Raw genomic sequence first — 25,195 nt, forward strand, 5'->3', positions numbered from 1 at the left:
CTCAACATCAGCAAAACCAAGGAGATGATTGTGAACTTCAAGAGAAAGTCAGGGGAACACAGCCCAGTCCTCATCAAGGGCTCAGTAGTTGAGAGCGTCAAGAATTTCAAATTCCTGGGTGTCAAAATCTCCAAGGATCTGTCTTGGAGCCTCCATGTTGATGCAATCACAAAAAAGGCTCACCAGCGGCTAGACTTTGTGAGGTGTCTGAGGTGGATCGGTCTGTCACCAAAGATGCTCATAAACCTCTACAGGTGTACTGTGGAGAGTATTCTGGCTGGTTGCATCACTGCCTGGTATAGAGGTGCCAGCTCTCAGGACAAGAATAAACTCCAGAGGGTTGTTAACTCAGCCTGCGATGTCACAGACACCAGACTTCACTCCATTGAAGACGTTTACATGAGGCGGTGTCTTAAAAAAGCAGCCTCTCTCCTCAAAGACCCCCACCACCCAGGCCATACCCTCTTTATTCTGCTGCCATCAGGGAAAAAGTACAGGTGCCTAAAGACGAGCACTCAACAGCACAAGGACAACTTCTTCCCCGCTGCCATTAGATTCCTGAATGATCAATGAACCAAATGCACTGCCGTACTTTTCGTGCTCTACTATTGGTTTTTTTTATAGTAATGTAAGATGGTTATAATGTGTATGTTTGCACCATGATGTTGTTGCAAAACTCCAAATTACATGAGAATAAATTCTGATTTTGATTCATAAATACAATGTACAGATGCACTAGAATTTTTACTTAATGAAGCCAGGCAAGTACACAAGATACACCAGCTACATAGTAAAAATTTAAATTATCACAATGGAAGGCAGAAAAACAGATAATAAATCATTTCTAGTTTGAGTTAGAGTAGTGTAGGGAGGTTCAAGAGCCTGATAGGTATTGGATATAAAAAAAATCTGCTCTTGAACCCACACTTAAGTATAGCAGGTAGTGCAATAATAAAACAAAAATATAGGGTAAAATTTACAGTGTCAGTGTGCAGGGTATGGTGATACAAAGACCAGATGAAAAATACAGAGAAAAGTACAGCTTAAGCAGTGCTAGGACATCATCTTTTACCAATGGGAAATCTGTTTAAGACTCTGATCACATCAGGAAAGGAACTGTCCTTGAATCTAGAGGCTTGTGCTTTCAAACTCATGGTCTACACCAGCCATTCTCAATTGTATTTTGGCTCTGCACTCCCACCCAGGACTCTGCTCAGTTTATAGGTCCCCTTCCCCATGAAGCAGTCAAGTTTTGGTTTCTTCCACACTTCCCTCCAACCGACAATGTAAAAAAAAAATATTTGAGTTATATGAGTTGAAACGAAATTGAGGCTTCTACTTAAGTGTGCTCTGCCCCCCCCCCCCCCCAGCCCCAATCATTGAGAATGACTGGTCCGCACAACATAAGCAATAGGAACAGAATTAAGCCATGCACCTCCTGAAACATGGTGCACCATTGAACACAATGATCTCCTGTCTCCAGAACCATTTTTTGCCATGTTCTTGTGAGAAATCTGTCAACCTCTGTTTGAATGCAATCAATCACTGAGTCTCCACAACCTTCACAGTGAAAGATATTGATATGCATTCTTTCAGCTGTGCAGATCTTTGTTGTCCAGCCAGTGGACTGGGACTTGAACCAAGATCCTTCTGAGGCCAGAGTGCCACAGAACCACAGCTAATCACCTGAATATTGGGGCTTGTGCTTCTAAACATCACCAGTCGTTTAAGAAATGATCTCAAATCATTTACCCTGGGATTTAAACAAAACAAATTTACTGATGGGTAATTTACTGGAGGGGATCCTGAGAGACAGAATCTATCTGTATTTGCAAAGCCAACAACTGATTAGGAATAGTCAGCATGGGTTTGTGCTTGGTAAATCTTGCCTCATGAAGTTAATTTATTTTTTAAAAGAGATTACCAAGAAGGATGATGAGAATAGGGTGATAGATGTTGCCTTCATGGACTTCAGCGAAGTTTTTGACAAAGCTCCTCATGGGGGACTGGTTGAGAAGGTCAGATCGCAAGGGATGAGCTGGCCAACTGGATATAGAATTGGCCTCATTGTAATAGAGGACTGTTACTTAGATTGCAAGCCTGTGCAGTGTTGCAGGGATCAGTTCTGGGTCCACTGGAGTTTTTCATCTATATTCAAAACTTGGATGTCACTGTAGTTGGGTTAAACACGAAGTCTGCAGATGATGGGGACTAGTACAATGCACAAAAGTGCAGGAGGAAGCCAACAGGTCACACAGCATCCATGGAAAGCTATTGGCAGTCAGGGTTTCTTGCCTGAAGAAGGGCTCAGGCTCGAAACATTGACTGCCCATTACTTTCCATTGGTGCTGTGTGACTTGCTGGGTTTCTCGATGACTTTTGTGTTTTATGTCAATGTAGTTAGCCTGGTTGCCCTCAGACAGCTCCAAGAAAAGTGCAGAGAACAAAACAAAGGACTCTACATCACCTTTGTTGACCTCACCAAAAGCTTCAACACCATGAGCAGGAAAGGGCTTTGGCAAATATTAGAGCGCCTCGGATGCCCCCCCAAAGTTCATCAACATGGTTATCCAACTGCACGAAAACCAACAAGGTCAGGTCAGATACAGCAATGAGCTCTCTGAACCCTTCTCCATTAACAATGGCGTGAAGCAAGGCTGTGTTCTCGCACCAACCCTCTTTTCAATCTTCTTCAGCATGATGCTGAACTAAGCCATGAAAGACTTCAACAATAAAGACGCTGTTTACATCCGGTACTGCACGGATGGCAGTCTCTCCAATCTGAGGCACCTGCAAGCTCACACCAAGACACAAGAGCAACTTGTCCGTGAACTACTCTTTGCAGACGATGCCGCTTTAGTTGCCCATTCAGAGCCAGCTCTTCAGCGCTTGACGTCCTGTTTTGCGGAAACTGCCAAAATGTTTGGCCTGGAAGTCAGCCTGAAGAAAACTGAGGTCCTCCATCAGCCAGCTCCCCACCATGACTACCAGCCCCCCCCCACATCTCCATCGGGCACACAAAACTCAAAACGGTCAACCAGTTTACCTATCTCGGCTGCACCATTTCATCAGATGCAAGGATCGACAACGAGATAGACAATAGACTCGCCAAGGCAAATAGCGCCTTTGGAAGACTACACAAAAGAGTCTGGAAAACAACCAACTGAAAAAAAAAGCCTGGTTAGTAAGTTGACTCCAATTGGTGGGACAGTGGACAATGAAGAATGTTATGTAAGATGAACTGGGAAAATGGGCCAAGGAATGGAATTTAACTCCGGAAATATGTGAGATGTTGTATTTTGGTGTGTAGGTTGAACCAATTACATGGTGAAACACATGGCCCTGGAGAGTGTTGTTGAAAAAAAGAGACTTTGGGATACATGGTTCCCTGAAAGTGGCGATGAAGGTACTCAGGTTGAGGAAGAAGGCATTTGGGTGATAGCCTTCTTTGGTGGGGGAGACATTGGGTACCAGAGTCAGGATAGTAGGTTACAAAGTGTTGGTGAGATTGCACCTGAAGTATTTTGCTATTGGAGTATGGTCAGCTACAGGAAAGGTTTCATTAAGCTGAGAAAGGGGCAGAAAAGATTAACGAAAATGTTATTGGAACCATTAAGCTTGAATCATAAGGAGAGACTAGATTGGCAGGGCTATAGGAGGTTGAAACTTTGTGAGGTTTATAAAATCACAAGGAGCATTGATAAGGTGCATAGGCATAGCCTTTTACTCCAATGTAGATGAGCCTAGAACTAAAGGGTACAGATTAAAGGTGAGGCCACCTTTTTCATGCAGAGAGTGGTGGATATATGGAATGAACTGCCAAAGCAAGGGTAGATGAGGGAACAATTCTGTAACATTCAAAAGACATGATAGAGGGGTCATGGGGTGAAAGGTAGCAAATAAGATCACTTTCATCTGTTTTTCTTCTTTGGCTTGGCTTCGCAGACGAAGATTTATGGAGGGGTAAATGTCCACGTCAGCTGCAGGCTCGTTTGTGGCTGACAAGTCCGATGCGGGACAGGCAGACACAGTTGCAGCAGTTGCAGGGGAAAATTGGTTGGTTGGGGTTGGGTGTTGGGTTTTTCCTCCTTTGTCTTTTGTCAGTGAGGTGGGCTCTGCGGTCTTCAAAGGAGGTTGCTGCCCGCCGAACTGTGAGGCGCAAAGATGCACGGCTTGAGGCGATATCAGCCCACTGGCGGTGGTCAATGTGGCAAGCACCAAGAGATTTCTTTAGGCAGTCCTTGTACCTCTTCTTTGGTGCACCTCTGTCACGGTGGCCAGTGGAGAACTCGCCATATAACACGATCTTGGGAAGGCGATGGTCCTCCATTCTGGAGACGTGACCTACCCAGCGCAGTTGGATCTTCAGCACCGTGGATTCGATGCTGTCGGCCTCTGCCATCTTGAGTACTTCGATGTTAGGGATGAAGTCGCTCCAATGAATGTTGAGGATGGAGCGGAGACAACGCTGGTGGAAGCGTTCTAGGAGCCGTAGGTGATGCCGGTAGAGGACCCATGATTTGGAACCGAACAGGATTGTGGGTATGACAACGGCTCTGTATACACTAATCTTTGTGCGGTTTTTCAGTTGGTTGTTTTTCCAGACTCTTTTGTGTAGTCTTCCAAAGGCACTATTTGCCTTGGCGAGTCTGTTGTCTATCTCGTGGTCGATCCTTGCATCCGATGAAATGGTGCAGCCGAGATAGTTAAACTGGTTGACCGTTTTGAGTTTTGTGTGCCCGATGGAGATGTGTGGGGGCTGGTAGTCATGGTGGGAGCTGGCTGATGGAGGACCTCAGTTTTCTTCAGGCTGACTTCCAGGCCAAACATTTTGGCAGTTTCCGCAAAACAGGACGTCAAGCGCTGAAGAGCTGGCTCTGAATGAGCACAGAAAATTACAGCACAGTGCAATCCTTCATCCCAAAATGTTTTGCTGACCTGTATAAACCTTCTCCACAACAATCTAATCCTTCCTTTCCTCAGACCCATAACCCTCTATTTTTTTCTTGCATCCACGTGCACACCTTAGTCTTTTAAATGTCCCCATTGTACCAACTTCCATGACGACCCCCATCAATCTCCGTGTAAATAAAAAAAGAACTTCTGAAATCTCCAATAATTTTCTTCCAGTCTCCTTAAATGGATGACCTCTGGTGTTTGCTAATATGACCCCGGGAAAATGGTTCCTGGAGTCCACCCTTTCTATAGCCCTTATAATCTTATATACCTCAATTAAGTCACCTCCCATCTTTCGTTGCTTCAAAACACCCTAACTCTTTCAACTTTGCATCATAAGACAATGGACATGGACATGTTGGGCTGGAAGGATATATTTTGGTACTGTCGAATTCTATAACTCTAATTCTGAATTTGGCATTGAGTGTGTTAGCTTTCAGTTTGACCATCTTGTGAAGATTAGGCTGAGTTCAGGTGAACATGAAGATTCCCCCCCCCCCCCCCCCCACTTACATAAGAGCATAAAGGGTAAATTTATTGATCAAAAAGTCCTCCCGCCAATGCGCTAGCCATTAATGTCAAATGGTGAGTGACACATACTATAACGGGCCTGCATTTGACAACATTGCAACCGTGACTTCGTTTTGAACCACTTTGAAATGACAAAGGATCTGAAAGTTGCAATAGCAGTGCACTTATTTCTTTTTCCAGCTATTTTATTCCATTTATCTCTTCATACACTTTCTTGAGAGCCTTGTTCCATTGTGCAGGAGAGAAAAAAAGACCCAAGTTATTTAATTAAGGTGAAGTACATTGAGCTGTCTTTGACATAGAGACAAAATTAAAAACATTTTCCTTTCATAGAAAAAGCTAAAAATTGTAGATGGTGGGATTTTGAGCAAAAAAAAGAGATGCTGGAGGAACTTAGTGGGTCAGTCAGCATCTGTAGCTCAACACTCTCCTTCCCACTTTGCTGGATAAAGGGTCCTGACCCGAAACGTTGACTGACCATTTCTGGCCATGGATGCTTCTCTGAGTTCCTCCAACAATGCATTTTCCTTTCATACATCTGTTTATCATTCCTCTTGAGAGCTAAACAAGAAAGTCTGGAGATGCTGGGGTCGAGTACAAACTAGAAACAAGCTGAAGAAATTAAACAGGTCATGCAGCATCCATAGGAAGTAAACATTTCAGGCATGGGCCCTTCATCAGGTATGTCAAGTGCTGAGTTTCTCTGATACTTTTGTGCATTGCATTTCTTTGCTCTTGAATATACTTTAAATTTCTTGGCTATCGCACTGCTCCCCCATTTTGTGCATGGACATGGTTTCTGGCAAACTTCGCCTGAAGGCAATGTGAGAGAGCAGGAGTGCAAAGGTAAATCAAACCTCCCTGCTCACTGTAATGATCTACGAACATTACTATATATTCTCATGTTGGGACATTATATTGCTTTCACTTTTTGGCACCTTTTGACATGTGCCATCATTTCTCAGATTGTCTACATTGTCCCATTATTCCAGAGAGAATCAGAAAATAAAATCATTATGGTCCAGAACTAGACTATTCATCTCATTGAAGGTGAGAGGCGAAAGATTTAACAGTGATTTTTTTCCATGCAGATGGTGGTGTGTTATGGGGCAAACTGTCAGAATAGGTACCAGTACCACTGAAGCTGGTACAATGACAACATTTAAAAGACATGTAGACAGGGATATATGAATAGGCAAGGTTTGGAAGGATATGGGCCAAATGCAGTACAATCAAACCAGCGCAGCTGGACAGCTTAGTTGGCCTGGGTGAGTTGGACAAAAAGACCTGGTTCTGTGCTGTATAAATTTATTATATTATATTCAGAGTCCATTCAGGCCAAAAGTGGCATTTGGGTTAATCCTATTTCCCTGCTACGAGTTCTCACCTCTACAGGTTAAATTCACTCCACAATATTCTGCACTATAGCTGTCACTTTATTTTGCACTTGAATACCTGTCAGTATTTATCATCTTTTTGTATTCATGGTCTCCTTTCAGTTCAATTAAGTACACCATTATAGTTTAGTTTCTTTTCTTTGTTTTCCTTAATTGTACCACTGGTTTGACCCAGTGCAGGTTCTGACAGGGGGGGGGGGGGGGGGGGGTGGGGGGGTGGGGGGGGGGTGGGGGGTGGGGGGGGGGTGGGTGCTTAGATGGGAAATGCAGCAAGACAGAGTTCCACCATCTCTCTCCACATTGGAATCCAATGTGGAAGGTGATCACAGGCATGTTTTATATGTCATTTAGGAAGTATCAAATCGCAAAAGGGGAAGGGTTATTGATGGATTCAGACCCTGACTGAGCAATATAAATGGCACCTTCTAGATGATGGAAAGAGTGATTTCCTCCTCCTTTTGGAGTTTTTGATCCCTAATGTAAAGCCTTGCAAAAGGTTGTGGACACAGTCTAGGACATCACAGGCAAAACACTCCCTACTATTGATAACATCTACAGGGCACGCTGCCAACGGAGAGCAGCAGCAATCATCAAAGACCCACAACTCCCAGCACATGCTCTGTCATCAGGAAAGAGGTGTAGGTGCCAAAAGACTAGCACCACCAGATTCAGGAACAGGTGCTCCCCCTCCACCATCAGGGCCTTAATTAAGAACTCTTACCTGTGCACTTTAATGATTTTCTTTTTTATTCTCTCTGTATTGCAGTCAATTTGTTGACATTCATTATCTGTTTACAGTTCTTTATTTGTTTACATGAATACACTGCGCACTGTTTTATTTTTGGTCTAGCAATAAGTGGTAATCCTGCCTAGCCCACAGGAAAAAGAAACTCAGGGTTGTATGTGATGTCATGTATGTACTCTGACGATAAATCTGAATTCCGATTCTGAATATTCCGAGGCATCATTGCGATTAGGTAAAGTTCAATCTATATTAGATCTGAGTGAATTTATTTTGCATTAGGTAACATTTGACTTGGGAGTTTCATTGCCTTCACTAACAGGAGCATTTTTGTTACAATTGAATTTATCCCACGTGTCAGACTGCCCCGATTAAGCTGAACCCACTGGTGCTGCATTGATGACTCCAAGATTTAATTAGCACCTGAGGAAGATTTCCCAAATGAAGTAAGGTCCCCCTGCACCTTAAACTCATTAAGTGGCATCTGTATTATTAAGGTCACCACCCACCAGTGAACTTGTATCTGTTTATCCTCTCAAGCTCCTTTTTGCAAGCTTCAAAGTGCACCATTAAAGATGCGTTGAACATGTTGCCAGCAGGTTCATGGGCTAATTTTAATTTCCTTTCTCATCTGCATTTCTTATTATTGAGGACCCATAAGTTGGTTTTAATTGGAAATCGAGGTATAGGCTCAGTGCTTATGAGGGAAGAAGCCAGTGTTGAAAGCTGGTCAAACTTGTGGTGAGAGTACTGGATCCCAATCTTGTCCTGTTAAGTGCGACTGGCCAAATCAATTTCTCCCCAAGGTTCATGACAAAGTCAGTAGGAACCAGTGGTCAACTCTCGCTTTCTGTAACCACATTGCAGCAGCAGAAATTGAGCCTTGCAATAATGTTAGAGTGCCTTAAAATTTAGTCAAATCCTTGCTATTTATCAAACTTTTAAATGCTTTACTGATAAAACATATTGGACCCAGGTTAATTGCTGAAGCTAATGTTTCTCTCTCTCTCTCTCACTTGTGTGTGCGTGCACACACACATTTGCTCTCTCAGTCTGTCTCTCTCTCATACACACACACACATGAACAAGAACATTTGCAAATAGCAGAACACCACAAATACATGTGTACTGGAATTCAAACGTCGACTCATGGATACACACAAGAGAGAATGTGAATGAGAGGAAGTCATGTGCAAGGCACTCACTGGTAATTATGTGATAGGTATTTCATGAAGCTAATGTCACAGTGTCCAGAAGCAACTTGAGAAGTTTAGTTTGAAAACGTTTGGCCAGAAAATGGTTGTTGAGCATCATGGAGCCACCATTTGAGGCCCCAATCAGTCTTTCCAAGTGAAGCAGCATTTCAGTTGTGAACCTGTAGGGGTCATCTACTGCACTCAGTGCTCCTGTTATGGTGTCCTCTGGACCAGAGGCTGGATGGAGACTGGGAGATCACTTTGCTAAACATCTTCAGTCTGTCAACTGCAATAGCGGTGATCACATAGTGGCATCCTATTTCAGTTCCCTGCCCCAGTTTCCATACCAACACGTATGTGTATGCATTGACAGACTGGGGGTGCCTACAGATTGAAAGAACAACACCTAATGTTCTGTCTGGGCATTCTCCAACCGGATGGGATTAACATCAACTTGTCATTATCTCCCCTGACCCCAAACCACATCTCTCCCCTTCCCCATCCCTATTTCTCCTTTTCTGTGTCTGTTTCTCTCTCACACTCTTTCTCTTTACATCCGTCTCCTTTTCTCCCACTCTGCATTCACAGAGCTGCCCCCTCCCCCGATCATTTCTCACCTTTTTTCTCCTATTCTCTTGTTGGCCTGTGCTCCACCCCCTGCCCTTTCCTTTTCCCCTAGTCTTTTTATTCTGGCACCTAACTACCTTTTACTTATACCTTGAGGAAGGGCTCTGGAACAAAACATTGGTTTCATATCTTTAACTCCTATGGACACTGTGTGACCTGCCAAGTCCCTCCAGCATTTTTGTGTGTTTGATACAATCCCGGCATCTGCAGACATTTGTGTTTCTCTTGAAGTAATAAGAATGCTCAGGTTAACCTTTAGTGATGCTGACCTCTGGATAAGTACATAGAGCCCCAAACCTTTGGGTGGTGGTAATGGTGGTGTTGAGAAAAATGGTACCCTGCCAAGATTGGCAGTCGATCTTTCTCAACTTGTGAGATCAAGAACGTGAAGTACAGTGAGACAATTTTATTTGGGCCATACCTGCCTTTGTTGCCTTCAGATATTCATTCAGTTATTTTCTTCCTGTCCTCCTGTCTCCAAATGTTCCTAGATGTCCTTCGTCCAGAATGTGGCAGTCTCCATGTCGCCTCATCACATCCCGTCTATCCATCAGTTCTGCACATTCTGACCTATATTAAGTTCTGATAATGATGACCCATTCATTTTAAAATTCAGGTGCCCATGTACAATTCTCTTCACAGTGACTTACTTGAAAATCTGATGTGTCTTTCCGATTGCTGTTTTCAACTAGGACCTCATCTGGTGTAAAAGAGTCTGTTGTTCAATTTCACAGTGTCCCTCCAGATGTTCTCAGCCATAAAACCTCATTCAACAGCATTAGCTCGCATTTTTTGTTATAATCAGAATGTTCTTGGTGTGCACCCATTGTTTGCTGGGTTTTACACATTGCAATGATGGCAAAACTTCCAAAAAATTTAGAGCTGGCAGTAAAGCCCTTGGGTACATCTCGAAGCCACAAAAATGTGCCTCAGAGATGCAACTCTTTCCTAAGCATGTCTTTGAGTCATGCAACACGAAATATGCGCTTCAGCTCACCGTGTGTCTGCTGACCTGAATCGATCCCAATTACCAACACTCAGCCCATTCCTTGGCCATTCCGGTGCTTGTTTTGACATATCCTGAATGCTGTGAGATTACTGGCCTCCCCTGCCCTTTGGGCTTCTCATCCCTGATTCCAAAACACCCCCCGGTGATGCATTCTTCCTCCGAGTCCTTCCAAGTCATCCACCCCTCATCCTAATCCACTGGCCACTCGCTGGAGATGCCCCGACTGTGGGGAGACAATTCTCCCATTGCCACAAGGAGAATGGAGTTATTGATGACAGTTAAGAGCCAAGAGCCTTGAATCTGATTCCTGTGATGGAGTGCACAGGCTGATTTTCTTATTCCGACAGTGTATTGGAATCGATGCATAATTGCACAAGCAGAACCTGAAAGGATATGAACTCTTACACTGACTGACTTGAAGCTCTCATCTGATCTCAGGTCATGCACTAAGCAGAAACGGTGCCTTTTCATAACAGATATGACATTCCACAGAGCTGTTAGACAAGTAGCAGTTGGAGTTTTAAATCTCAATGACAGAAAGAGGCAGGCACAATGGAATGAGTTATTATGAAGAGATATGCAAACAATGCAGCTAAACTTTGAAGAGTCAACCCAGTGTGAAGGCAACTTTCAAATTCCTCGCAGAAGATACTGAAGCATTTGGCTGCCCACCGTGTGCTCCAGAAATGTTGATCCTATGATAGTTCCAACTTGTGCATAGTTACTTTGCACACAGCAAGCTCCCACAAGCAGCAACAGATTGCAAACAATCTGAAGTTGCCTTGAAAAAGGATATTGATAGAAATCTGAAATGCATTGATAGGAGGCCTATTGATTGGGTGCAGGTCAGTGCGACTAGGTAGAAGAATAGTTGGAAGGGCCTGTTTCTGTGCTTTACTTTTCTATGATTCTATGCTTCTTTTTAAAAAAAAAGACATTTCAATAGTGCTTCAAATCTTTTGTGGCCCTGGAGTCGTTTCTGGGAAGAGTTAGGGTATTACGGGGAGGTTTAAGAGCATGATATCTTTTGGAAAATGAACTGTTCTTGAACCTTGAATTACACAGGAAAATCTGGAGGTGATGTGACTGCAATCCACATGAGTGCTGGGAAAGCTCAGCAGGTCACGTAGCATCTATAGGAAGGAAAGGAATTATAACCCACACTTCAGTCCTGAGCCCTTCTTCAAGGTATGAGCAGGAAGCAGGCAGGCACCTGAAAGTTGGGGTGAGGAGGAAAAGGGCAGAAAAGGAGCACGAGGAAGCAAACAAGTGGTCGTGGGTGCATATAGGTGGGAGAGAAGGAAAAACCTGATAGGGGGAGGGGGTAGCTCTCTGAATGGAGAGGGAAGGGAAGTGGGTCAGGAGCTAGAGAAAATGTGACAGGAGATTAGGGAAAGAGAGAGGGAGGGGCCTAATGGAAATTGAGAAGTCAATATTAATGTCACTTGTAATGCTACACTTGCACCTCACCACCTTTCAGGACCCCAAGCAATAGTTATGAATCGCCAGGGATCATCTCGTGCTCCCGCTGTTTCCTCTGCATCCAAGAAGCTGCCTCAGAATGGGGCATCATTTTGTTGAGCACCTTCACTCTGATGCAATAGTGGAGACCTCCCAGTGGCCAACCATTTCAATTCTATGCACCATTCCCACACTGACTTGTCTGTCTATGGCCTCATACACTGCCTCATTGAAGCCACCTGCAATTTGGAGGAGCAACACCTAATATTCCAATTGAACGCTCCCCCTTCCCCTTCTCTCCTCCCCCAACATTTTTATTCGTGCACCTGCCTATTTTCTGCTCGTACTTTGGCGAAGGGCTCAGGAGCGAAACATTGGACGTTACTACTTTTGCTTCCACTTAACACTGCATGACCTGCTGAGGTTCTCCAGCACTTCTCGGTATTACACTCTTCATGTATCTGGACCTGATGGACTTCACGCTTCTATAGCTTGTATGTTCTGCCTGCAGGGAGCAGTGAGGAGAGGTTGTGACCGGGGTCCTTTGTGATGTTGCCTCTCTTCTTGAGGTAATGCCTCATATTGAGAGGTCTGTGCCCATGAAGAATGTGGCTGGATTAACTACAAGAGCAACTTGTCGGTGAACTACTCTTTGCAGATGACGCCACTCTAGTTGCCCATTCAGAGCCAGCTCTCCAGCGCGTGACGTCCTGTTTGGCGGAAATTGCCAAAATATTTGGCCTGGAAGTCAGCCTGAAGAAAATTGAGGTCCTCCGTCAGCTAGCTCCCCACCTTGACCACCAGCCCCCCAACATCTCCATCGGGCACACTGAACTCAAAACGGTCAACCAGTTCACCTACCTCGGCTGCACCATTTCATCTGATGCAAGGATCGACAAAGAGATAGACAACAGACAAATAGCGCCTTTGGAAGACTATACAAAAGAGTCTGGAAAAACAACCACCTGAAGAAAGATCAGCGTGTACAGAGCCATTGTCATACCCACGCTCCTGTTTGGCTCCGAATCATGGGTCCTCTACCGGCATCACCTACGGCTCCTAGAACGCTTCCATCAGCGCTGTCTCCGCTCCATCCTCAACATTCATTGGAATGACTTCATCACCAGCATCCAAGTACTCGAGCTGGCAGAGTCCGCAGGCATCGAATCCATGCTGCTGAAGACCCAACTGCTCTGGGTGGGTCACATCTCCAGAATGGAGGACCATCGCCTTTCCAAGATCGTGTTCTATGGCGAGCTCTCCACTGGCCACCGAGACAGAGGTGCACCAAAGAAGAAGTACAAGGACTGCTTAAAGAAATCTCTTGGTGCCTGCCATATTGACCACTGCCAGTGGGCTGATATTGCCTCCAACTGTGCATCTTGGTGCCTCACAATTCGGCGGGCAGCAACCTCCTTTGAAGAAGACCACAGAGCCCATCTCACTAACAAAAGACAAAGGAGGAAAAACCCAACACCCAACCCCAACCAACCAATTTTCCCTTGCAATCGCTGCAACCGTGCCTGCCTGTCCTGCATCGGACTTGTCAGTCACCAATGAGCCTGCAGCAAACGTGGACATACCCCTCCATGAATCTTCATCCGTGAAGCCAAGCCAAAGAAAGAACTACTCTGTGCAGCTGTCTGTGCTCCTGAGGACTCAAGATGTAACTAGTTGGTTCACTTTCCACAGTACACCCTGTAAAAGTGTGGTGGAGTGTTTGACCACATGCCAAACCACTGAAGAATTCTTAGAATGTAGATGCAATGGGCCAAATAGTTTCCATGACAAGGTGAAGTTTCTGATGTGCTTTTTCAATGATGTGGATTATTAAGCTGCAAGATTGCTTGACTGAGCACCTTCGCTCTGCCCACATCAGTGACAGGGATCTCCCAGTTGCCAACCATTTCAATTCAGCATCCGACTCCCATAGTAAGTTGCTTTTCTTTTTATTTGGGTGAAAAAGAATCTAATTTTACTGAAGATGACAGAAGAACCCCAAGTTCAGCTAACATCTCGCGGAGTATTACAAGAGCCAGGCATCTCCTGGCTTTGGTGAAGTTGCTGATACAGTCATAGAATAATTAATTACTCAGGCTGATTAAACCTAAATGTAGTGCCTCTGTGGCAGGCAGCCCAGCATCTGAGCACGGAGCTTAAACACACCACTGGGTTTGGATTTGCTACATTGCTTTGCCCTTGGCTTACCCGCCACTCATCTTCGTTTGTCTTCACCGGGTGACTCCTGCCAGATTCACAGCTGGTCCTGCTGGACTGAGTGCCCTTCAAGCAAGTGCTGGCACAATACCATACGCCCAAACTTCCTGCAGACTACTGACATGGATTATTCCAGCAGTGTGGAATTAGAATTATAAGGAAGGATGCTACTGCATAATAAATAGTTAGAAGGTAAACTGGACTAATGCCCGGAACGCGCACATTGTCTCAGGGCTGCCATACATTAGCTGGCGTTTAGGTAAGTGAAGACATGAGAGCCTGCAGATGCTGGAATCTGGAGCACTGAACAACCTGCTGGGAGAAGTAAAATACAATAGTCTGCAGACACCATGATTGAAGTAAAAACATGACACTGGAGAAACTCAGCAGGTCAAACAGGGCACTTTCTGTAGCAAAGATAAAGATACAAAACCCAACATTTTGGGCTTGAGCACCTTCAACGAGGTATGCAAAAATGTTTAGCAGGCACCCAAAGAAAATGGTAAGGGGGGAAGGAGGCATATGGGGAAGGGAGGACCCAAAGGCAGGAGGTAATATGTGGATATGGGGCACAGAAGTAAGCAGAGGGAGGAGGGATTCCTCTGTGAATAGAGAGAGAAGGGGGTGGAGAGTTAAGGGAAAGAACACAAAGGGAAGAGAGAGAGAGAGAAGGTTAAGAGAAACATCCCTGAAGTCGATGTTAATACCTTCTGGTTGGAGAGTGCTCAGATAGAAAATAAAGTGTTGATCCACCAGTTTACAGGTGGCCTTGGTGGTATAATACTCGCCGCCATAGTCAGAAATGTTACTATGGGAGTCGGATACTGAATTGAAATGGTTGGCAACTGGGAGATCCCTGTCACTGATGTGGGCAGAGCGAAGGTGCTCAGTCAAGCGATCTTACAGTCTGTACTCATTCTTTCCGATGTCAAAAATCCAAAAAAGGAGCACTGGATGCAACAGAAACGCAAGTTCACGTGAAGGGTTGCTTCACTTGAAAGGACTGTTTGGGGCCAGAGGTGTGGGCACAAGTGTGGCCAGAGGGGAAGGTGCCGGGTGGGGGCAGGGGTCAAATGGTGGGGAGGGTTAAGTAAATGAGGGAGTCATGCAGGGAGCAGTCTCTAAGGAAGGTTAGAGAGGGGAGGAGACAATGTATCTAAAAGTGGGATCATGTCATAGATGGCAGAAATTGCAGAGGATTATGTGTTGGATGCAGGGTGGGGTGGTAGGTAAGGACAAGGGGAATCATACATCTGTTACATCTGGAGGCAGAGGGGGCCAGAGCAGATGTAAGGGCTGAGTTGATGGTGGTGGAGGAGAAGTCACGTTTGTGGAAGAAGGCGGACATTTCAGATGACTGGCTGGGAGAACTTAAGGGGTCAAGCAGCGCCAGTAGGAGGAAAAGAAATGTCAATGCTTCAAGTCAGAAAGCTCAGTATTGATCAAAATGCATAATTATATCCTGAGGGATCCTGAGAAGTTGGATGTGAGGAGAATGTTTCCTCATCTGAAAGAATCTAGATCTTGGGATCACCGTTTGAAATAGTTCAGTCACCCAATTTAAAGTCAGCAATGAAGAGGTGAATTTTTTAATCCTCAGATGGTGAAGAGCCCTTGAAACGTCTTCCCCATAGTTCAATAGAAGTTGTGTTATGGCATATTTTAAGGCAAATTGGAATGTGATTTAAAAAAAAAAGGTTTGAAACGGTACTGAGGAGGTAAATGGGTAGATTTCGCTATTGATTAGCCATAATCTTATCTAAAGGGATGCCTAAGATAGCGGATCCTGTGTTGTGCAACAGTCATAAAGGGTTGCCGTCTCCAGGAGAGCAGTGGACTAGCAAAGGGCCTCAGAAATGGGAAGAAACCTTGGAAGGAGAAGCCTTGGAAATGACCTTGTAAGACAGAGACCATTGGAGCGGTCCAGCGAGAGTTTCATTGGCTGAGGGATCCAGACAGGATACTGGTGACTTGTGATGAATGGACCAATATAGGCTGCTGACTGCTAGTGACTAGCTGTTGGGAACCAGGTATCGGAACTGGGATTCGAGAAGGTGCTGTAGACTCCTGAAGGACCTCGGGGGTGAAAAGCATCCTGGTCACGTCAGAGGCTTAGTCCTTGAGCTTGGGTTGTTAATGGATTGAACAGGAGTCTGTGCAGCTCTAGAGGTGGTGGAAACAATAGAGGCAAATCCATGGGCACTCAGTGATTCTGAAGGGACTCTCTTTTGCTTCTCTTTCTCTCTTATTGTAAGAGATGTCGGATGACGCTAATTGCAACTCTTTGACTGCCTTTGGCATGCTGAGGGAATTTTCAGGTAATACCACATATTCGGAACTCCCCGACATGTGACCTGTGCAACTTCTGTCCATCTGCACGTATAACCAAAAATTTGTTTAAAATTTTAAAGAAAAATATAAAATCTATGCAGTTCATGTATTTGATGTAAAAGCTGAAATACGTGTACTTACCTTATTAGTCAGCATCTCGGGGTCTGTCGTGCAGTAGGTTCACGTATTGGAGTTCGGCTGGTGCATGCATGAGAATTAAGGGTGCAAGTCCAATATCATTAGGGCGCTTAACTCTCGCGCATGTCCCAACCGAAGACTCCTTCATGCACACAGGAATCAAGATGGCCACGCCCAGCCTACAGACCCTGGGACACTGACTAGCAAGGTAGTACACATGCTCTTACATGTCTTGTATCCCTGTTGGTCAAATACAACATAAACTGTGCAAATTTAAAATTTTTCTTTAGAATTTTTGACAAATGCGCACAATTTTGACATGCGTCCATTCTGAGATACGACCGATCCTTTGGTTTGAATTACTGTCATAAGTCAGGAATACCTGTATTAGGTGATGATAGAGGAATCTTGAATCTAACCCACTTTGTATTCAGAAAGATAAAACAGAAGGGGGAACACAAAAGGGAAATGAGAAGAATGAAATGAACTGAATTGTTGAAAACCTACTGCAATTGGAATCTAGTGATGTGAGTGTATTCCTAGGGCTTCATTTGTTACTTCAATAAAACATTACCAGGGTCAGGGGAACACCTCTCATTAGAGAATCCCAGGCAATCAGCATTAATGTTAGGATTGATGTAAATCGATTCTGAGCTCTCACCTCGCCATTTCAGTGCCCTGAACCCTGTGCCAACCTTTGTTAACTCTGACACCAGATGGCTTCAAAGATCAGGTGCATGAAAATTGGAAGCGCCCCCTCAATTTCAGCTTCAGTCCCTCCTCAACTGATGCGTCGGTCTTGAAGGGCAAGAGATGAACCTTCAACAAAAGCCTTGGAGAATTGAGCCTTCTACCATTAAAGTTCAGCAAGAACCAGCAAATATTTGGCCTCAGATAACTCATACCAGGGAAAGTTGCTGAGTAAGTGCAAGGATTAATATTCAATAGAAGATTTGAAAGCTATTTAAAAGCTATTATTTAACTGTCTAATATTTCAACAGTTTACGAAACATTCTACTTTTTGTCAGATCGATTTCCATAAAATCCTTACTTCAGTAATACATTCATTAACTACTCAACCTGCAGTTCCAAGAATGCGTTTGGACATGGTCACATTGTACCTGAATAATTGATATAATTTTTAAAATTTGACTTAAACATCCAGGGCTCAGCCTGGAAGCCCATGCGCAATTTCCATCTGGCAGTGTTTCATGGAATTGTTCATGTTTCTTCTGTACAATGATCACTTACATTGTTTGCCACATACAGTATGCTCAGGTTTCTGAAAGTGGCAAGCCAAGCCAAGTCTTTCACCTCCCATCCACTGGAAATATCTACGTGAGCCACTGCCTCAAGAAGGCAGTTGTCCATCTCCATGGTTACAAGTTCTGCTCACTGCTACCTTCAGGCAGAAGGTACAGAATCCCAAAAATTTACCACCTCGAGGTTCAAGAACATTTTTTAAAAATCCAACAGCTATCAGGCTCTGAGATCACCAAAAGATCTATGTCAGAAATGTCATTTTTTTTTTCTTAGAATCACAATCCAGTTTATTGTCATAAAATTTGCTGTTTGTGAATTGTATGTGCAAATTTACTATAAATTATAATTCTGTAAAGTGACCTAGTGTCCATTTAGAAATCTGATGGTGGAGATGAAGAAGCTGTTTTTGTAACATTGATTGTGTTTCTTCAGGCTCCTCTACCTCCTTCCTGATTGCAGCAGTGAGAAAAGGACATGGCCTGTGTGGAGAATGTCCTTGATTATAGAAGCTGCTTTCTTGAGACACTGCTTCTTTCAGATGTCCTTAATGGAGTGGAGATGCCACTGATGGTGCTGGCCAGGTGTACAACTCTCTGTAGCCTGTTTAAGTCCTGTGCATTGGTAACGTCATACCTCCTCAGTGATGCAATGAATTAGAGCACTCTCCACAGTACATTTACAGAAATTTGCATGAGCCTTTGGTGGTGTATCAAATCCCCTCAAACTCCTAACAAAATGTAGAGGTTGGCGAGCCTTCTTCATGATAGATCAGACTCCCAGGAATTTGAAGTTCCTTACCCTTTCCACTGCTGACCCCTCCTGTGTTCTCCTCGATTCCCCTTCCTGAAATCCACAATCATTTGGTTAGTTTTGCTAACATTGAGTTCAAGGTGGTTCTTGTGACACCATTCAACTAGCTGATCCATCTCCCTCCTGTACACTTCCCCATTGCTCTCTGTGATTCTGTTGACAACTGTGGTGTCGTCGGAAAATTTGCGGATAGCATTTCAATTGTGCCTAATTGCACAGTCGTGCATGTCGAGAACAGAACAGTGGGTTAAGAATGCATCCTTGAGGTGCACCTGTGTTGATTGTCAGTGAGGAGGAGATGTTGTTACTGATCTCCAATGACTGAGGCCTTCCGATGTGGAAGTTATGGATCTAGTTGCAGAGAGGGGTGCAGAGGCCCAAGTTTTGAGGACTGCTGACCAGTATTGAGGAGATGATGGAGTTCAAAGCAGAGCTATAATAGATGAAAAGTAGCCTGATGTAGGTATTGCTGTTTTACAGGCGATTCAAGACTGAATGGAGAGCAAGTGAGATTGCATGGGCTGTGGAATGATTAATGTGACGAAAATTGCATTGTGTCCAGGTCCTTGCTTGGATGCAAGTTAATTCTGGCCATGACCAACCTCTCAAGCATTTCATTACAGTAGGTGTGAGTGCTACTGGGCAAGAGTCAATGTGGTATCTCACTCAACTCTTCTTGGGGACTGGGATCATTTATGCCTTTTCAAGCAGGTGGGGATCTCCAACTGCAGCAGTGATTAAAAATGTCCATGCACAGCCTAGCTAGTTTGTTGGCACAGCTTTGAGTACCCTGCCAGGCACGCCATCAGGGCCTAATGCCTCAAGAGGATTCACCCCCTTGAAGGATGTTCTGACTTTGGCCTCTGAAACAGATATCATTAGGGTGCCAGCTTCTGTAGGGATTCTCAATGTTGCAGTTGAATTCTCCTTTTCAAAGTGGGCTTAAAAGGTATTCAGCTCATTAGGGAGTGAAGCATTGCAGTCATTTATGATGTCTGGTTTTGTCTTGTAGGATGTCATGGCCTGCAAGCCCTGCCATCGTGTATCTGTTTCTGTTTCCAACTTACTTGGAATTATTTCTTTGCCGTTAAGATAGTCTTCCCTCAGTCGTACCTGGTCTTTCTATGGAGATCTGGATCACTGATCTTAAATGCCATTGACCTAGCTCTCAGCATGCTGCGAAACCTTTGGTTCCACCATGTCTTTTGATTAGGGTACTCACAGTATGTATGCATGGGCACCCGCTCTGCACACAGGTCCTGATAAAAAATCACTGACAGCTGTGGCATAGTCATTCAAATTTGAATACAATTCTTGAATATGGTCCATTCAAAACAGCTCTGCAGGTATCCTCCACCTCTGTCCACCATACTTTCACCAACTTCAGCCTGATGGCAGTGTAGCATTGATCAAATATGTTGGCTCCTCTGGTTGTGCAGGTAGTATGCTAATGGTAATTTGCCAGAGACTTCTTCAGGCTGGCCTGGTTGAAATCTCCTATAATGTTTAAAAAACATCAGATTGTGATGTCTCATGGGTGCTGATTACAGGGCACAGCCCCTCCATTGCCAGTCTGATGTTCCCATTGTATATGGCAACCAGGATGATAGGGGAAAACTCTATCAGAAGATAGAATGCATGACACGTGATTGCCAGATGTTCTAGGAGGAGGAGGCAGGGCTGGGATCTAACCGTTCTGTTAGTGCACCACGATGAAGCCTCTTCCTTTACCTGACACCAGTGTCTGTTTATGTGCAATGGATGGTGAAGTCCTCTGACTGCAGTGAAATGCAGTCAGAAATGCTTTCATTCAGCTCCATGTCTCAGTAAAACACATCACAGAGCGATCCCTGATGTCCCTCTGCTTCTGCAATCTTGTTCGGAGCTCGTCACGTTTAAAGACTCTGCATTAGCCAGTTAGCTTTTGCACAAAATGCAACAGTGAATATTTATTGACTTATCCTTCTCTATCTATTAGCTCTTTTTCAGTCTTGGCAAATTGTGGTATTTGGTGTATCTGCTGGATGCAGCAAGTAAGAATTTTACTGCGTCTGTACATTGTACTTGTGTCTATGACAATAAACTCTCATTACTCGTTTGCGTCAGGTCTGAGAAGGTGGAAGATCGGCCTTCTCATGATGAGACATTGGCAACCTGAGAGTAGGTAGTGGAAGGAAAGAGGCTTCAGCTGAAGAGCAAAAACCAAATCAATGATGAAGTTCAGGTCATCATGGTAACTAAAGGTTATGAAATGTGTTATAGACTATGTATAACTTGCAATGAACACCAGTTCTGTATCTGAGTGAAAAATTTACGAGTTGAACTTATATTCTGTGGGATTAATACTGAATACTATGAGCGGCAGTCCAATGACCCACTGAGGAAGTGTTGCAGTTGGTGACGTATAATCATAGATACAGCATGGAGCGTGCCCTTCAGTTGACTGAGTCCACGCCCAACGTTAAGCTCCCACTTTTACACTTATCCAACTCCACTTTATCTTTTGTGTTTTCTAATCTAATCTCCCCAGGTTCTACCATTCACCTTGGGATAATTTTGCAGAGACCAATTAACCGACTAACTTGAAAAACAGGAGCTCCATTTTAGTCGCAGGCAGAACATGCAAACCCCACACAGACAGCATTCACAGTCAGAATCAAGCATGGCTCACTGCAGCTGTGAAGCAGGCACTCTGCCAGCTGTGTCACTGTGCCAAACACATCAGGCCAAGACTAAAATAACAACCCATCCATGACCTCAGATGAGGTTTAAAGAGCATTTCAATGGAAAAAAAAAATCCAGAAGTTATTTCTGGTATCCAGGACCAGAAAAAGTTTCCTCTATAAACATCATTCAGTTGAAGTTTATTGTCACATATGTACTGAGGTACAGTGAAAGGGTTTGTCTGGAACAGACCAGCTGGTCAACGCAAAGAGAGAACAGCAAGTAAAACACAGTTACGGAGAGAAAGATCAGTTAATATAGAGCAAACACCACCCAATGTTATTAATGTGAGGCTGATTTGGTTCAAACAATCAGTAGATCACAGAAAACTTTTCCCAATGTCAGAGGTAGATAAAGCAATTGGTTTGGAATGATGGGGAAGAGATTTAGAGGGGACATTAGCGGACCTTCTGCACCCAGAGAGTGGTGAATACCTGGAATACACAGCCTGAGGGAGTGCTGGAAATTGGGTGGCTGAGAAATATCCAGATGAACATGGATCAATCAGGACTCGAGGGCTATTGGACAAGGGTAGGGTGATGGGATTAATTTGAAAGGTGCCCACTGGTCAGTATGGACCAGCTGGGCAGAATGGCCTTCTTCTCTCCATTTAAATGTTGGGCTATTATCACATTGCTGTCTTCAACTATTGTGTATTTCTTTCTTTGGCTTGGCTTCGCGGACGAAGATTTATGGAGGGGGTAAAAAGTCCACGTCAGCTGCAGGCTCGTTTGTGGCTGACCAGTCCGATGCGGGACAGGCAGACACGATTGCAGCGGTTGCAAGGGAAAATTGGTTGGTTGGGGTTGGGTGTTGGGTTTTTCCTCCTTTGCCTTTTGTCAGTGAGGTGGGCTCTGCGGTCTTCTTCAAAGGAGGCTGCTGCCCGCCAAACTGTGAGGCGCCAAGATGCACAGTTTGAGGCGTTATCAGCCCACTGGCGGTGGTCAATGTGGCAGGCACCAAGAGATTTCTTTAGGCAGTCCTTGTACCTTTTCTTTGGTGCACCTCTGTCACGGTGGCCAGTGGAGAGCTCGCCATATAATACGATCTTGGGAAGGCGATGGTCCTCCATTCTGGAGACGTGACCCATCCAGCTCAGCTGGATCTTCAGCAGCGTGGACTCGATGCTGTCGACCTCTGCCATCTCGAGTACCTCGACGTTAGGGGTGTGAGCGCTCCAATGGATGTTGAGGATGGAGCGGAGACAACGCTGGTGGAAGCGTTCTAGGAGCCGTAGGTGGTGCCGGTAGAGGACCCATGATTCGGAGCCGAACAGGAGTGTGGGTATGACAACGGCTCTGTATACGCTTATCTTTGTGAGGTTTTTCAGTTGGTTGTTTTTCCAGACTCTTTTGTGTAGTCTTCCAAAGGCGCTATTTGCCTTGGCGAGTCTGTTGTCTATCTCATTGTCGATCCTTGCATCTGATGAAATGGTGCAGCCGAGATAGGTAAACTGGTTGACCGTTTTGAGTTTTGTGTGCCCGATGGAGATGTGGGGGGGCTGGTAGTCATGGTGGGGAGCTGGCTGATGGAGGACCTCAGTTTTCTTCAGGCTGACTTCCAGGCCAAACATTTTGGCAGTTTCCGCAAAGCAGGACGTCAAGCGCTGAAGAGCTGGCTCTGAATGGGCAACTGAAGCGGCATCATCTGCAAAGAGTAGTTCACGGACAAGTTTCTCTTGTGTCTTGGTGTGAGCTTGCAGGCGCCTCAGATTGAAGAGACTGCCATCCGTGCGGTACCGGATGTAAACAGCGTCTTCATTGTTGGGGTCTTTCATGGCTTGGTTCAGCATCATGCTGAAGAAGATTGAAAAGAGGGTTGGTGCGAGAACACAGCCTTGCTTCACGCCATTGTTAATGGAGAAGGGTTCAGAGAGCTCATTGCTGTATCTGACCCGACCTTGTTGGTTTTCGTGCAGTTGGATAATCATGTTGAGGAACTTTGGGGGACATCCGATGCGCTCTAGTATTTGCCAAAGCCCTTTCCTGCTCACGGTGTCGAAGGCTTTGGTGAGGTCAACAAAGGTGATGTAGAGTCCTTTGTTTTGTTCTCTGCACTTTTCTTGGAGCTGTCTGAGGGCAAAGACCATGTCAGTGGTTCCTCTGTTTGCGCGAAAGCCGCACTGTGATTCTGGGAGAATATTCTCGGCGACACTAGGTATTATTCTATTTAGTAGAATCCTAGCGAAGATTTTGCCTGCAATGGAGAGCAACGTGATTCCCCTGTAGTTTGAGCAGTCTGATTTCTCGCCTTTGTTTTTGTACAGGGTGATGATGGTGGCATCACGAAGATCCTGAGGCAGTTTACCTTGGTCCCAACAAAGCTTGAAAAACTTGTGTATTTATGACCCTGAGAAATCATTCTACCCATATTTCATTTTAAAGACTTCCACTGGGTCTTTTTTAAAAGATGTTTTTTTTAGCTGGTTCAATCTTTCCTGAGAGCTGAAATCTCTCAGTTTTAGCATTGTGTATCTTTCTATTTTTATCCCATATCCTGTCCAGAACTATGCACTACACTTTGAGTACAGCCCATGGAGTCTTCCTGTAAATGTCACAGCTTTTGAATTCTGTATACTTGTAAATAAATCTGTGTAGCTTTTAATTGCGTTCCTGACATGTTTTAAAAATTAGCAAAGCAGGAATAAAAAGTGAAGTCAAGCAAGACTTTATATTCCAACGGAATAAATTCCCCAGAGGCTCGTTACGTTGGACAAATGGAGATAATTACAGAAGCAAAATGCTGCAAATGCTGGTAATTTGAAAGATAGACAATGTATCAACAGGTCAGACATTTTAGCAAAATATATTTCCCTCCTTCCTTTCCAACAATCTCAAGCATAGGTAACCTTCATGGGGCAATGACGCTTTCTCCCTTTAAGGTTTTTCCTGTACCAGCCACATTTGGTGTTCACTATCCCCCCTAACTCAGACAAACTGTTACCTCTGCTAAATACTTCCAGCCATCTCTTCTATAAAATTGCAGTACAGAGATTTGAGCCAAGGGTTCAGAGCCTGAGATGCTACTGAGTTCCTCTTCTATCAGGCTGTGCTTTTGGTGCAAAGGCAATATGTTCTCTCAGAGAATGGTCGCTGTAATAAAACTCTGATAATTTGCCATTCAACTGTTTGAAAAGCCTGATAATCGGGCGTCCAGCTCACTTATAAAGTTTGGAATGTGAGCTAGTTGCTGTTTATTGTTGGGCATGCTGATATAAATAAAACGTATTGTTTTGCTTTCTGCAATCCACAAGAGTGTTGAAGAAACTCAGCAGGACATCTACAGGAAGTAAAGGGTGACCTCACCTGGGATCTTTGTCAAGTACTGAAACATTAGTCACCTTTGCTTCCTGTAAATGCTGTGTGTCCTGCTAAACCCCAGACCTTCTTGTTTAAGTGTTTTGTGTGCTATCCAGGCAAGTCAAGTATGGCAGGTCGTGCAAAATAAAGTTTATCTACAATAAACAGCAAATGGTGCAGAGCATAGCAATGCAGAGGAAACGCTCAGTTAAAACAGCGCAAGGGCAACATCATGATAGCAGAAGGGAAGAAACTGTCCTTGAATCTGCAGATTCATGTTTACAAACTCTGCCCAACAGTGTGCGACAAAGGTTGGTCAGGTCTTTTAATAGATTTGCTGCTTTCCCAAGGTAACGGGAGTGTAGGTGGAATCAATGGAGGGGAGGTTGGTTTGCGTGATGGCCTAAGCTGTGTTTACAACTCTTTGTAGTTTATTGTGGGTGCAGACTGTGGGATGGGTGTGCAGCCGGAGTCTCGGGCAGGATCCTGGTGAG

General features: G+C 44.5%; 1 protein-coding gene across 1 annotated transcript in view; it reads left to right on the forward strand.

Moving 5' to 3' along the window:
• Positions 1–25,195, forward strand: part of LOC138745028 (cadherin-8-like) — a 190,918-nt gene that overhangs the window by 58,785 nt on the left and 106,938 nt on the right. The window lies entirely within an intron of this gene.

The sequence above is a fragment of the Narcine bancroftii genome, chromosome 10 (assembly GCF_036971445.1).
Source record: "Narcine bancroftii isolate sNarBan1 chromosome 10, sNarBan1.hap1, whole genome shotgun sequence".
Classification (NCBI taxonomy): domain Eukaryota; kingdom Metazoa; phylum Chordata; class Chondrichthyes; order Torpediniformes; family Narcinidae; genus Narcine; species Narcine bancroftii.